The following is a 12,717-nucleotide window of genomic DNA, read 5'->3' on the forward strand; positions in this document are numbered from 1 at the left end:
CTCATCTTCGTGCAGAGAGGAGGATGTCATTTATGTGACTGTGATATCAGCCATTAATGCAAATAGAAAATTGTATTGGCTCCTCTGAAATATATTTCTTTTGCCTTAATTGGGTTGGGAGCTGGGTTTCAGAGAGGACAACCATACTTACTGAATGAAACTGGCATTCCTAGTGTTCCTCCAAAAATGAAGTTGCCATTGCAGATAACAATTACATAGTAGCCCTAAACACAAAATTGTAGGTTTTATGAATTTAATCTGTATATTTGAATTTGTCTGGTACTCAGGCTGTCTCTGACCAGAAAATTAGGTATTTTTTGGGTGAACTGAGTAAAGAGATGCCAACAAGCTTTAGTGAAACTTGAGGAGAATTTGGGTCTCAGAATGGCTTTAATATTTTCAAGATTTAACATACATGGCTGTAATTTCTAATGGAAAAAAAAAAACACTTTGTGCACTTAAGCTTTAATTTCCTTTAAAACTGAGAACAAATTGGTGGATATGCTGAAAGCACAAGAGAAAAAGGAACAGAGTTCAGCTTAACTGGTCTAAGAGTGACACAGCACCGAGCCTTGGCTTGGTAAACCTGAGTTCCATGCCCTGCACTGTCACTGGGGACATTGTCTGGTCACCCAGCAGCTCAGTGTACTCTGTGATGGGAGTGATATGACTTCCCAGCTCAGTGGTACCTGTGATGGTAATTACTTCTAAAGATTATGAGATGGCAGAGCTGGGTAAATGTTGCACAAATGCTCTGACAAATAGAAATGACTGTACAGTGGTGGTGGAGCAGCAGCTTTCTGTCTCTCTCACACTGCTCCAACTCCAGAACAAGCAGAGGTGGAAAATTGTTTCCAGAGGCACCACAGAGAGTCATGAGCTGAGCAGCAAGTAGGCAGTCTGGTGGAATATCAGTCATGTCAACTATAGTCAATCTAAGTGATCTCATCAAAAGCAGTATTTCTTTTTGATTGTTTTCCAAAGCATGATTTCAGTTTTTAATTGCGACAGTCAGTGCAAATAAGCATGAGTCTATGCTGTTTCTCTTCCCCTTTTTTTCTCCATTGTACAAGAAAAGCCTGAAATATTGAATGCAACTGAGTTTTTCCCTCTCTTGAATGTCTACAGAGAGGCAAGAAGTCAAGCAGCAGTGCAATTTGAATTTGCATTGTGTGGTTCCTAATACTACCTAGGAGTTGAATTGATTCTGTAGCCTGTGGAATGACAAACAAGTAGCTGGAAATGCCAAGGGAAGGGAGTATGGACATCACTGCTAGAGGGATGCTTGAGAGTGGCATGCAACATCACTGCTAACAGGCTCCCTTGCACAGCGTGACTGACACTGCTTAGATAAGTGTATTGCTCAGCACCACTTTCCTTATATCCATAGCAGAGATTACTTCTTTATCTTTGCAGGCTTTCTGATCCTCTCACCATCTTCTTTCTCATGTTTTAACTGCATATGAAAAATAGACGTGTTTAGGAGTAAAATTGTTATGAAAGTCTCAGTGAAATTACTGTAATTTGCTACTGTAAACAGATGATCTGTATGTCTTCAATTACATTTCAGGCAAGCAGTCTCTGAAAATGCAAATATGTGGTTTAGTGCAGCACAGGCTGCTGCAAGGAGAGGGAAGAGATGTGTAGGAGGACCTCTTACTACTGCTTGATCTCATGCTGCTGATGGTATTTAGCAGAGGAAAGTACAGTTTATTACAATGTAGGCTGTAGCAAGAAGTGTCATGCAGGGACAGAGGCTGGCTGAAGAGTTCTACTAAATGCAGTCAGTTCAGAAACCTATGTGCTAGTACTGCCCTGGTGAAGATGGTCTTCCTAGGCTTCCCCTGTTGTCCTGCAGCTCTTCTGTGCAGCTCAGAGGGTGCTGCTTGGGACTCTCATGTTTCCCCTGACAACCATCTGTTTAATTATGGATATCCTTACCGTGTGCTAAGTCTGAAAAGTAAGGTGCCCTTCTCTCTTGACAGTGGTTCCCATGGCTGAAGACTTGTGGCCCCACTCTGATTCCTCCTGCTCTTCGCTCCACTCAGGTGTTGTCTGGGCTGACCTGAAAGGCACTGTGGCTCTCCTTCCCTTGGAACAGCTCTCCAGGAGCTGACATTGGGCACTCTGATGAGATCAGCGTGCATGTAAGAAGTGTCCTGAGTGACAAAATCCCAACACTTTTCAAAGTGAATTTGTCAAAATTTCTGCAGGAGGGTAAAACATAACAAGAGAAAAGCTGTACAAGGAGAGATTTCTAAAGCTAAGCCTATGAAGCCAGAAAGTCATTTCAAATTCTGTGTTTGAGAACTTGGATTCATACCGTTCTCCATATATTTAACTTCTTTCAGCCTCTACACATTCATCCATTCCAAGTTTTTGTTCCAGATTGTTTTCTACTAAGGATCTTTTCAGAGAGTAGAAGGTGGGAGCTGTTGCCCTACAGTTTTTATTAAATCAGCTAATATAAGCACTATCTTTAGACTCTTTGCTCCAGTAGTTCAGCAAATCTCTTAAACAGGGAAGCAGTCCAATAGTAATGGGACAAACAGATGGAGAGACAGCATCTGTAGTATCTACCGTAGCATAGTATTTCTTGCCTCTTCCTCTTGTCTGGGATCTACCATATCGGGTAGATGCTGTCAATGACAGGATGCTAAAGTCAGTGAATTTCAGGTTTAATTCAAAATACAGGAGTCTCTTTCTGCAATTCTTTTGTTGTTTTAAGGTCTTGCTTCTTTGTTTCACGGGTTTATTTCATCCATCAAAAGAAAAGAACATACAATTCAAGGTGGGTGTGCTAATGAAAATACGTCAGTATCAAATCCAAACAATATTGTAAAGCTCAAACTGAGGCTTCTCCATCTGGTACGTTGATATTGCCAGCCAAAAACACAACATGCAACTTCCAGAGCTGGGTTCGGTGAACTTTAAAATCTGTACAAAAATAACTGGCGACAGCTTTCCTCAATGCAAAATCCTTTCTACTCTCTCCCAGAAAGAGCTGTTCCCTGCCGTTTTTCAGCACCTCCTCCTCCCCGTCTGCTTGTTCCTTCCTCCCTCTGTTCTGCTTTTTCCCACGTTAGTGTGATGTCCTCCATCCTCAGCTCTTGTTCTTGTGACAGAGGGAGGATTCATCAGAGCTGTCTGTCCATCTTACTTTCCAGAGGCATTACATCACCTGCTGCTGAGCAAAGCTGGTTCCCTGTAGCTTTCCCATTCTCAAACAAGATCTGTCTTGGATCAGTCCCCTTGTCTAGCTGCATCAGTCTGTATTCCTGTCCTGACTCCAATGGCTGATGTTTCTCTTGCTTCCAGATTTCCAAACCAGCATGTAGATCCCCAGGGCTGGAGCAGAGTGCAGAAGCTTGACTGTGAAATCTTGACTTAGCTCAACCTGAAACCACGGGCTGTGTGAAGCAAGTCACAAACCCATCCCAGACCTGCTCTAAATGGGTCTGCAGCCATCATCTGTGGCCTGCGTGTCACCAATGCTCTCTCTTGTCACCCCTAGCTATGGGATGTTCCCACCTCTGCAACACAGAGGAATAACTGAATGATGTTAGTCTACAATTTCTCTCCCCAGAGTTGTAGGCCGGAGAGATGTGGCGATAAGAAAGAGTGATGCCTTTAGGCTTGCTTTGTAGGTCACCAAGGTTCCTCTGGATTTTCATCACAGATCCTTCCAATATTACACCTATGGATGTGATATCCAGAACTGTGAAGGTCCTCTCCACAAGAAGTGTTAGTGAGAGCAATGCATCTCCTTCCTGAGTCATGATCAGAGCATGAAGTCTGCATTGCAGTGGAGTGGGAAATTGGAAAGCAGAGTGCCGTAAATTTGTGCCTCATCTACGCACAGGGCCTGTGCCAATGTAACTGTATCTGTGTACGTGTGGGCATATTTTGTATGGTGTAATCTTTCTGATAGCAGATGCAATTGCATGAGGATAGAGGTCTTTATATCAATAAATTTTATTCTGCAATATAAGCACCTTCTTAGAGCTTTAAAGCTAAAATTTTATGGAGAAGCTGCTCTATTTTGACCACTAACTAAAGTCACACACGTACAAAAATCTGTGCAGCAGAGCACCAAGTGGGAATGTAGCAAACAAACCACTGACGATGAAGAAAGTCCAGCTAAAGAAAGGATGATGTTTTGGAGGAACAAAGCTAGGTTTTGGTGTATGAGTTTGTGTATGTTTCTGCAGTTCTGAAGTACATCTTAGTGCTAGTGCTAAATAAGTTGTATTCTGGTTTCTCTCTTTCCTTCTCAAAACTCCTGAATGCCAGTGAGACTGACAAAGACAATTTCAGTTGTGACACTAAGGCTGAAAGGATTAACAGTTCTTCAGCAAGAGGCCTACTGCTCAGAAAACAAGAGGAACTTAAAACACACACACATATATATCTCTCTCTATATATACACACACAGGAGACAGTGTTCTTTGTATCACAGGATATAAAACATCTAAGGAGACAAGAAAGAAATGGAGAGTCGTGGTACTGGATAACCTGGGCCAGGGAAAATGGCTGAAAGCTGTGGATAGCAGCAATATTTTCCTTCCAATGCCCCTAAATGTGGATGACTGAGTACAAATGAAGCGGTCTTCTCAGGGCATTGTGCTTTAATAGCTGTATTTGAAGTAGAGAGTGGGAGGAAATGAAGAAAGGGGAGGATCCAGCTCTGATTTTGTTTTAGGGGGAGAGCTGTGTAAGGATTAATAGAGAGGAAAGAAAATTAAGACTGGAATTGATACAAGCTAATCTGTGAGTCATCTGTGGGGATTCTCCAGTGGGGAGGGATGGGCCCATGCTGTCAGCGCACGAAAGGCCCTGGCTTCTCTCTGCCCTTCTCCCTCATGTCTGTGGCACTGCTGGAAACTTTCTAAAATAAAGGCCAGCTTTCAAATGACTGAAATCTGGGATGCACATGAATTGTTCTCAAGACCTTTTTCGGTTTTGAGCAACACATTTCTCCACACCCTCTTCTCAATAAAAAAAGAGGAGGGAGTGGGAGCAGTTGGATTGGGATGACTTCTATCATGAAGTATTTGGTGAAATATTTCTCAAGCTCTTCAATCATATTGCCTCGCTTCATGCTGTATTAAACTGTCAGGTTAGTCAACAGCGTGACAAAAAAGAAAACATGAGAGGATGCTAAGCAGAGCTGACATGTTAGAAATGTGAATCCATTGTTGCATACTCACTAGCATTACGAAGGACTGAAAATGGCTCTCTTCTGCAGTGCTTTAGATGGCCTTTTCTCAGAACTCAGCCCCAGGTTGTCTTCCTGGGACACAGCAGGTGCTGGACAGTTGGTTCAGGGGCAGTTGGGCTCCGAGCATCCCAAGGGAGTGCGTAGAAGTGCTTAGCTTCAGCACCATGGAGACTATTCTACAGGGTGAAATAAATAATTGTCACCTTCATGAGCTGAAGAAATTAGTGTTTTCAAATTCACACCATCATTAAGAATGACTGACTGCTGTCCATATGGAAAGCCTTAGATTTTATGTAGGGTGGCTGTGTTACAGCCACGGAGTTTAAAGCAATCCACTAGAGAATGGGGCTATCTTTGCCAGCAGATAGAGAAACTCAAATAAAACAAAGTGCCTAATGTTTTTTTTTCTACTTGCAATCTACAGTCTGGTTCTTATATTATTATTATTACCTCATTGTGACTGAAGCAACAAGACTTTATTTATGTATGCTATTTTATGGGGTGCTATGACACCTTTTTATATAGACATTTTCTACAGAGAAGATCTTTGGCAGTCGCTGTGATACTCCTCATAAAAGAGTAAGCGATAAGTCAATGCTGAAACAAGCTATGAAATCTAAAACTCTCCTTATAGTCTCAAAGGAGTGCCTCTACCTCAGGTTTATACGCACAGCAGAAGCTATCACTTGAACCTTTTTCATATAAAATGCAACTGGGAAATCTTTCTCAGTAGTGTGGTTTGTTAAGGATGTAGGCAAGTAATTATTGTTATGAGGAGTAGCTGTTGTAGATGCAAATCCTCCATGAATCACTAAGAAAACAGAGTTTGGTTGCCTGCAACTTTCAGTCTGCTGTCTAAGTATGTCTATAGGGAATGTATTTCCCATGCAACGTGTTGGCCCCTGAGCAGTGTGCCTGGCTCTTGTGGCGCTGAGCTGGAAATTTTAAATGCTCGTCTTCTATCCCAAGCAACAATGCAAACAGCTGATAAGATAGGAGAGGTTTTGTGACAACCTGTGTTGACAAAAGGCAATGCAAATACAATTTGGATGAAAAACCTGAGAGGAAAAAAATGTTGAGGCTCTAAATCTGAGAAGAGAATCATCCAAAAGTCATAGTGTGAGAAAGAGAAATTCAGCAAATGGTAATTGCTAAAGTGAGGTAAAAGGGACCAGAAGGTTAATCTGGCAATAGTATGCAAAAATAGAAACATAATGCCAAACTAGAAAGTACTTGCAAGGGTAATAGATCTGAGTATTGACTGGTAGATACACTTGAATTTAGGGCTACGTCATGGTCATTACCTTTCTTAGCCAGCACCTGAGGCAGTGCAGAGGGTCAGTCTAAAGTGGGCCAAGATTAAGACAGGTCTATGCAAAATGTTATACCGCTTTAATTACCAGTTGTAAGCTGAATCTTAGCAGAATAAACAAGCCTGGAATGTAGGAAGGTAATTAGCTGTGCCCAGACAAGCTACTTTACAGCTAGCTACAGGAAAACAAAAGAAATAAGTGCTAAGAGTTTATTCTTATTCCTTTGAAGCTTACTTATTTAAGCAAATGATGATGGCAGCATATCTTAATGTCATCTGTAGTTATTTTTGAGTAGACTGAGCAATCACTTTTGGTTTTGTCAGAAGCCGCCCTTTAGTCCTCTTGGCTTTTCATTGTTGTCTTTGTGGTTTTTGTTTGTGTGTTTGTTTGTTCTTTAAGGTGAGGGAGGAATGCAGGTCTCATATTTCCTTCTCCTTTCCATTGCATCAGTGACGTTATGGTTCTGTGTGTGGGAAGCAGTTTCCAATTTTGTTCCTGCAATCAGCTGTGGCTGCAGTGAATGACCTCTGGAGGGAGGTCCAGCGACCTGGTGCTTTAGGCAGATGATTAACTGTTCTCATTTGTGACTTTAGTTGTTTCCATATACGGAAGATCATAGCCGCAATGAAGATTTTTGGGTTCCTTAGAAAAATGTGAGCCTAAAATTAACAGCATTTATATTGCTTGTTCATAAAGTGTATTTGAAGTGAATCTGAAGTCAGGAATGATGATTTAAAATTAGCTCATCGGGCCAATTAAATGTTGGTCCTTTGCAGGTTGATTAAAATGTGCTCTCCAGGAGGAGAGATGAAATTGCATCTTGCTGAGGACCAGGAAGAAGTGGCCCTGATGTGTTTTTGAAAGACACAATCAAGAACACAGCTTCAGTAATGCATAATGAGTAAAGAGCACTTTGCACAGTTACCACTGCCCCAGTCTCACACTGGGCACGTTGTGATCGCTGTAGTGGCATCCATTTGTTCAGGAGAGGCTCCTTCTACTGCCGTGTGCAGCCCCAGTCACGTTCTGATGCTTTGATTTGAGTTGGGTGGATTTCCTGCAGTGCAATGCCTATGTGCATGTGGACCACGTGGAGTCACTGAAGCCCAAACAGTGGTCAAAAAAAAACAAAGCCTCTTGCATGTGTGTGACTCCCCTGTGCTTGGTACTGTGTTGTAGGCTTATCCTGGAAATGTCCCTAAATCCTTTGACCGCTGAGACAAAGAACCTTTATGCCAATGCTCACACACTTGTAGTGTGTGTTCTCTCATCCACCTGGCTAGGCAGATTAGGGCCCAGGCTGCCTCTGAAGCTAAGCTCTGACCTGCCCACTTTGCAATAAGGATGTGTCTAATGGCAGGGAAATGGAGCTGAGCCTCGGTAACGTTTCAGCATTATTCTACCCGCTGCCAAATGTGTTTTTTTCTTGGGCATTCCTCTTCTTTCTGAGAATCTCATCCAGCAAGAGTTTGAAGATTTTGAATGTTTGGGATATCTTGTTGTCCATCTGGAACTGAGGAGCGGGAGAAGGTCATAGGTACCCAGTGAACCATCATTACAGCACAAAATAGAGCTGGCGCCATCATGGACATATCAGATTATATTCTTCTGTATATGTTAAGAGTCACATGCACACCTCCATGAGATGTTCCAGGCACAAGAAGAAGTTCTTGGGCTTAAAAGGAGCTCTTTCAAGTGTGCCTCTGGCAGCTGGACACTTCACTGGGTCCTGACTTACCTTCTTCAGGAAACCAGCTTCAACTCTGCACTAACATGGTTGCAAAGCTGGAGACACCTGGATCTCCTGTACAGCATCATGGCAGAGAAGTGCTTTCCTGCACCTACAGGGGAAAGGCAAGGCTTCAGAGTTGGAACTGGCAACTGCAACATCAATAGCGGTGTTGCTGAAGGCCTCTGGAGGAGTGTGGTACCACTCCTGTATGGATGTGCTTCTAAAAGTGCAGCCTGCTCCAGAGGTGTTTTCTAACCTCACACAACCGATGGCACAACCAGTGCTCCCTGTGCTTTTCATGGCTGTGTCTCTGGCACTGCTGTAAAGCTCCTCTGTCCTCCAAAACTTTTGCTATAGCACTGTATTCAGTCTCACAGGACAGATGTTCTGGGAACGACTCTAGCAAAAAGGCTGAGAAACAAAGAACAAGATTCTTGGAATCTTTTCTGAGGAACGTGAAGAAAATTTTTATCTTAAAAAAAAATCACATTCCTGCCCTTTCCTCATTCTTTGTTTGACAAATTGTTTTCTATTTACAGCCAGCTCTTTTTAATGCGTTCTCCCTCCCCCAGCCTACTGGGTTCCTATTTTCTCCTTCTGACAATGTTACCATATGGTTCTATTATTCAGAGATTCCTAAACATGTATTACAACAGTCCTGAAAAATAATTAGGTGCTGCTGTGGTGTAAAAGCACATCTGTTATCAATGGCTCCCAGTGGAAATTATGGGATAAAACATCCCAAGACACTTTCCTATCTTTCTTCTTCCTCTCCCTCCACTCCCATTTTCTTTCCTTCCCCACATACAACAAAAGTAAGTAGCAAAGGGGAAAAATTTCTGTGTGAACAGTTATTTTCATTTTCTTTCTTAAAAGCAGTGCACATTGTGATTTGTGGTTTTTGAGTGCAGCTAGGGGAAGAGATCTCTAGGGAGGAAAATGTATATATTTAGACTCTGTACATTTATAATAGAACTTAATTCTATGTTGATAACCACTGATTTACACCCTTTAATCCAAAAGCTCTCCTGTGCCCTGTGGGGAATTACAACATATGTCCAGCAAATTGGTAACCATATGCTTCAGCAAATGCATGGTCCCTCAGCCCTTCCCCTTCTCTGTTGCCATGAATGGTGCCCTGCTAAAGCAGTCTGCTCTCATGATTTACTCTGCCTTTGTTGAAGGCTTTGTCAAGGGAAGTTTATTTTTGGATTCTTTTAATATTACACGTTCTGTGTTTTTGAAAGGCTTCAGGCAGTTTTTGCTAGAGAATTTCACAAGTGAATCCATAAGTAGAAGTTTTCTCCACTCGCGATGGAAGACACAGTGATATCTCCCATGCAACTTCTTCTCCCAGGTGCATATTGGGAAAACAAACGAAAATCAGAGCTATCACAAACAAGATTCACAACCACCTTGCTCCCAACCCCTCTGCTTCACCCACCTTGATGCCAGCTGGTTCTGCTGATGGAACCGAACAGTTACAGCACAGGCAACAAAAGCCTTCCTTGGCACATCGTGGAATAGAAACAAAAAGGGCCCCAATATACTTTTTTCCCTCTTTGTGACTGCTTTTTAACAGAAACATCACAATGCCTTCGAAGCAAAGGCTGGGAGATAAAGCTAGCTCATGCAGAGGGGCACCGAGTGAGTGAGCCTGCTGCTGCCCTCCCAGCAGGAAAGATTACCCCAGATAAGCAACAGCAGGGTAATGTTCAGCAAATTAGCTTGACTGATGAACCCTGCACTCTTGTCAGTATTAATGCCTGCTAAGTTAAGCAGGCCCAGGCTTTATTCTTAGGACTTATCCTCAGAGACCAATGCAATTGAATCTATTTTTTTCCTACAGATGCTGTGTAGGAGGGGCTCTGGGTCTTCTCCAACGAAGACAGGTTATAACAGATGGGCTTTTTACCTAACCTGAGCGAGCCACTGTACTGACAGTGACTGGAGGTAAGTGGCCACGCTGGGCCCTGTGGGAGGGCATGGGGTATCTCTGCTAAGTGTTGCATTAGGGCAGTCTCTGCTCTGCTGTTACAGTGCCCAGGAGCACGGGGTGGCTCAGCCCAGGATGGTGTGTGGAGGCACTGCTCAGCAGCAGTAACCCAGGCGAACCCTGGATGGTCTTCGTTAATCACTTGACAGCACGGCGGCTGTCTGTTCACGTGCCTTTTCCACTCTGAGGCACTTGTTTCCTCCCACTGCATATCCTCAGCCCCTCCCAAATTCAGACTTGAAAAACCAGAGTGCTGTCAGTACCAGTCAGTTCCCTGACAAATAATATAACAATATTCACCCAAACACGGCATTATTAAGGATCACCGATCTGCTCTTCCTCTCAGCAGCCAGGTAGTCATTTCGTGTAGCTTTGCTCAGAGGAAGGCAGATATAAAAAATATCTTCCAGACTAAAGATTCCATCCTCCCTGGGGCTGGAAGGATGGAGTCAAGCTTTCCTTGAATGCATTTCAGCATGCTAAAGAATCATTTCCCTCTGTTAAAATTTTGAACTGATTTACGAAGTGAGGTGTCAGAGCAAATCACACGCTCCTTTGACTCCTCTGCTGAGTTCATCTTTTATCCCTTCACTAACGGGCATTTCTTTAAGTAGTAGAGAGCTGCTGTTCCTAAAAAGGAATAACACACCTTAAATATTTGCCGATACATACTTGAAAACCATGTGGCGTGAATGGATTTATTGGTGTCAGATGAGAGCTCTCCTGGGATGTCAGTGAAGGGCTGGGAAGCGCTGGTGCTCAGGTTTTGTCTGTGGGATCCCAGCACTTCCAAGGTAAAGGAACAAAGATCAGCTTTTTCTTCGAGCTGCAGCATCTGCTGGAAGGAAACTTAGCAGTAAAGTTCCCATAAGGAACATAATATTTGTCCTGTCTCAATGTCAAATTCTCTTCCCCTCCTATTCCCAATTCGGTCTGGAGTTTGCATATCTCCATCCCCAGAGTGCTTGCTTAGTTGCAGCTGCCTAAAAGGCAGACTGGCAGACAAGAAATCAGATTTTATTCTTGCCTCTACCAAAATATTCTTGTGACCTTAGGCAAACAGTTTTCCTTGCAAGGAAAATTTAAATAATCTTTTATATAATGCAGGCAGTAGTTACCTATTTCATAGCACTACAGGGAAGTTGATTTTGTTCAGATTCACAAGTTCAATACCTGAGCTGAATTTGCTTGGACTTGTTAGGGGAATCTGAAACTGAGACTTGAGTTCAGTCTGTTCATTTTCTTTCTGAGATTCTACTGGAGAGCTGTTCAAACTGAATAGTCTTCCCAGCAGACAGGGAAAAAAAAATGATCTACGTTTATTCTGGAGGAGTAACACCAGTTATATATATATATATGTATTCATTCTCCAGAAATGTGTACACTTTGGTGAAAATGCTATTTTTGTTACAGAAAAAGATAAAAAAGAAAATATTCCTGGAAAGAGCTGTGCTGTGTTCATTGGATATTGCTGTGTGTCTTTGCTTCTCATCTGCTAGTTGGAAAGGAGTGCCAAACAAAAGCCTTTTTGTCATGAAAATCACCCACCAACCTCTGCCAACTGTCAGTCAGAGGAACAATAAGTGTGAGAGCCAAACATGCCACCCACCAAAAACGTGTATGTGAGCTTGGGTTAAAGGATGAAGAAAGAAATTTGCACTCACAATAGTCCAACACAACAGCGTGGAAACAGCTCTGCCAGCACAGCTCCTTTCCCCCACCCAGTGAGGTGATGGGACCGTCTGGATTTCTCTGGGTTCAAGTTTTCAGGGGCACAGTTCACATCAACACCACAAAACGGAAATCGTTTGTTTCCCAGACCTGATTGCAACATAAGTCGTAACTGAATCCTTGGCTCTTACGGTCTAGATTGGGCCATAGGCTAATTTGGGATGAACCAAGAATATAGATGGGAACAAATAAGTGAGAGGAATGTCATAGCTTGAAACTAAATTCAGCTGCAGCTCATAAATGAGAAATGGAAATCAAAATCCCCAGGCAGGCACAAAGGGTTTTGGGAGGCTGTTCCTGTTCGCATGATGCAATCTCAAGGTTCGATGCCACCAGAAGGAATGACTTTTCACCACTTCCTTTCTCTTTCCTGGTGCCAGCTGATATGTTTGGGTATTGAAAAGTCCCCGATGACGTTGCACCCTACTCACATGTCAGTGTGACAGCCCCACAAATGGGAGCTGATGCCATGGCAAGTGCATTGGGTTGTGCCAAAGGTGCAGCTGAAGGGACCTGACCAAGAAAGCATCTATATCCAGTACATCCTGGACTAGTATAATTTGATACTGATACTGTAGTTATTGGAGACAGATTTCAGGCTATTCAAATCAGTCATCTGCTCAATAAGCCCAAAATTACAGTGCCATATGCTTGGTTTGCCTGAATGGATCAGTGAAGGGAGTTACCACCTTCGGATATGGTGACAGTTACCCCACCAGAGCAG

At 42.9% G+C, this 12,717-nt stretch overlaps 1 long non-coding RNA gene across 6 annotated transcripts in view; it reads left to right on the forward strand.

The window, feature by feature from the left end:
- The window catches only part of LOC101749148, a 76,706-nt gene that overhangs the window by 26,873 nt on the left and 37,116 nt on the right, over positions 1–12,717 (forward strand). For all 6 annotated transcript variants that reach the window (XR_005860960.2, XR_005860962.2, XR_005860961.2 and 3 more), the window contains one exon: positions 10,116–10,219. This is a non-coding gene — a long non-coding RNA (uncharacterized LOC101749148). The remainder of the gene's footprint in view (positions 1–10,115; positions 10,220–12,717) is intronic.

The sequence above is a fragment of the Gallus gallus genome, chromosome 6, assembly GCF_016699485.2.
Source record: "Gallus gallus isolate bGalGal1 chromosome 6, bGalGal1.mat.broiler.GRCg7b, whole genome shotgun sequence".
Classification (NCBI taxonomy): Eukaryota; Metazoa; Chordata; class Aves; order Galliformes; family Phasianidae; genus Gallus; species Gallus gallus.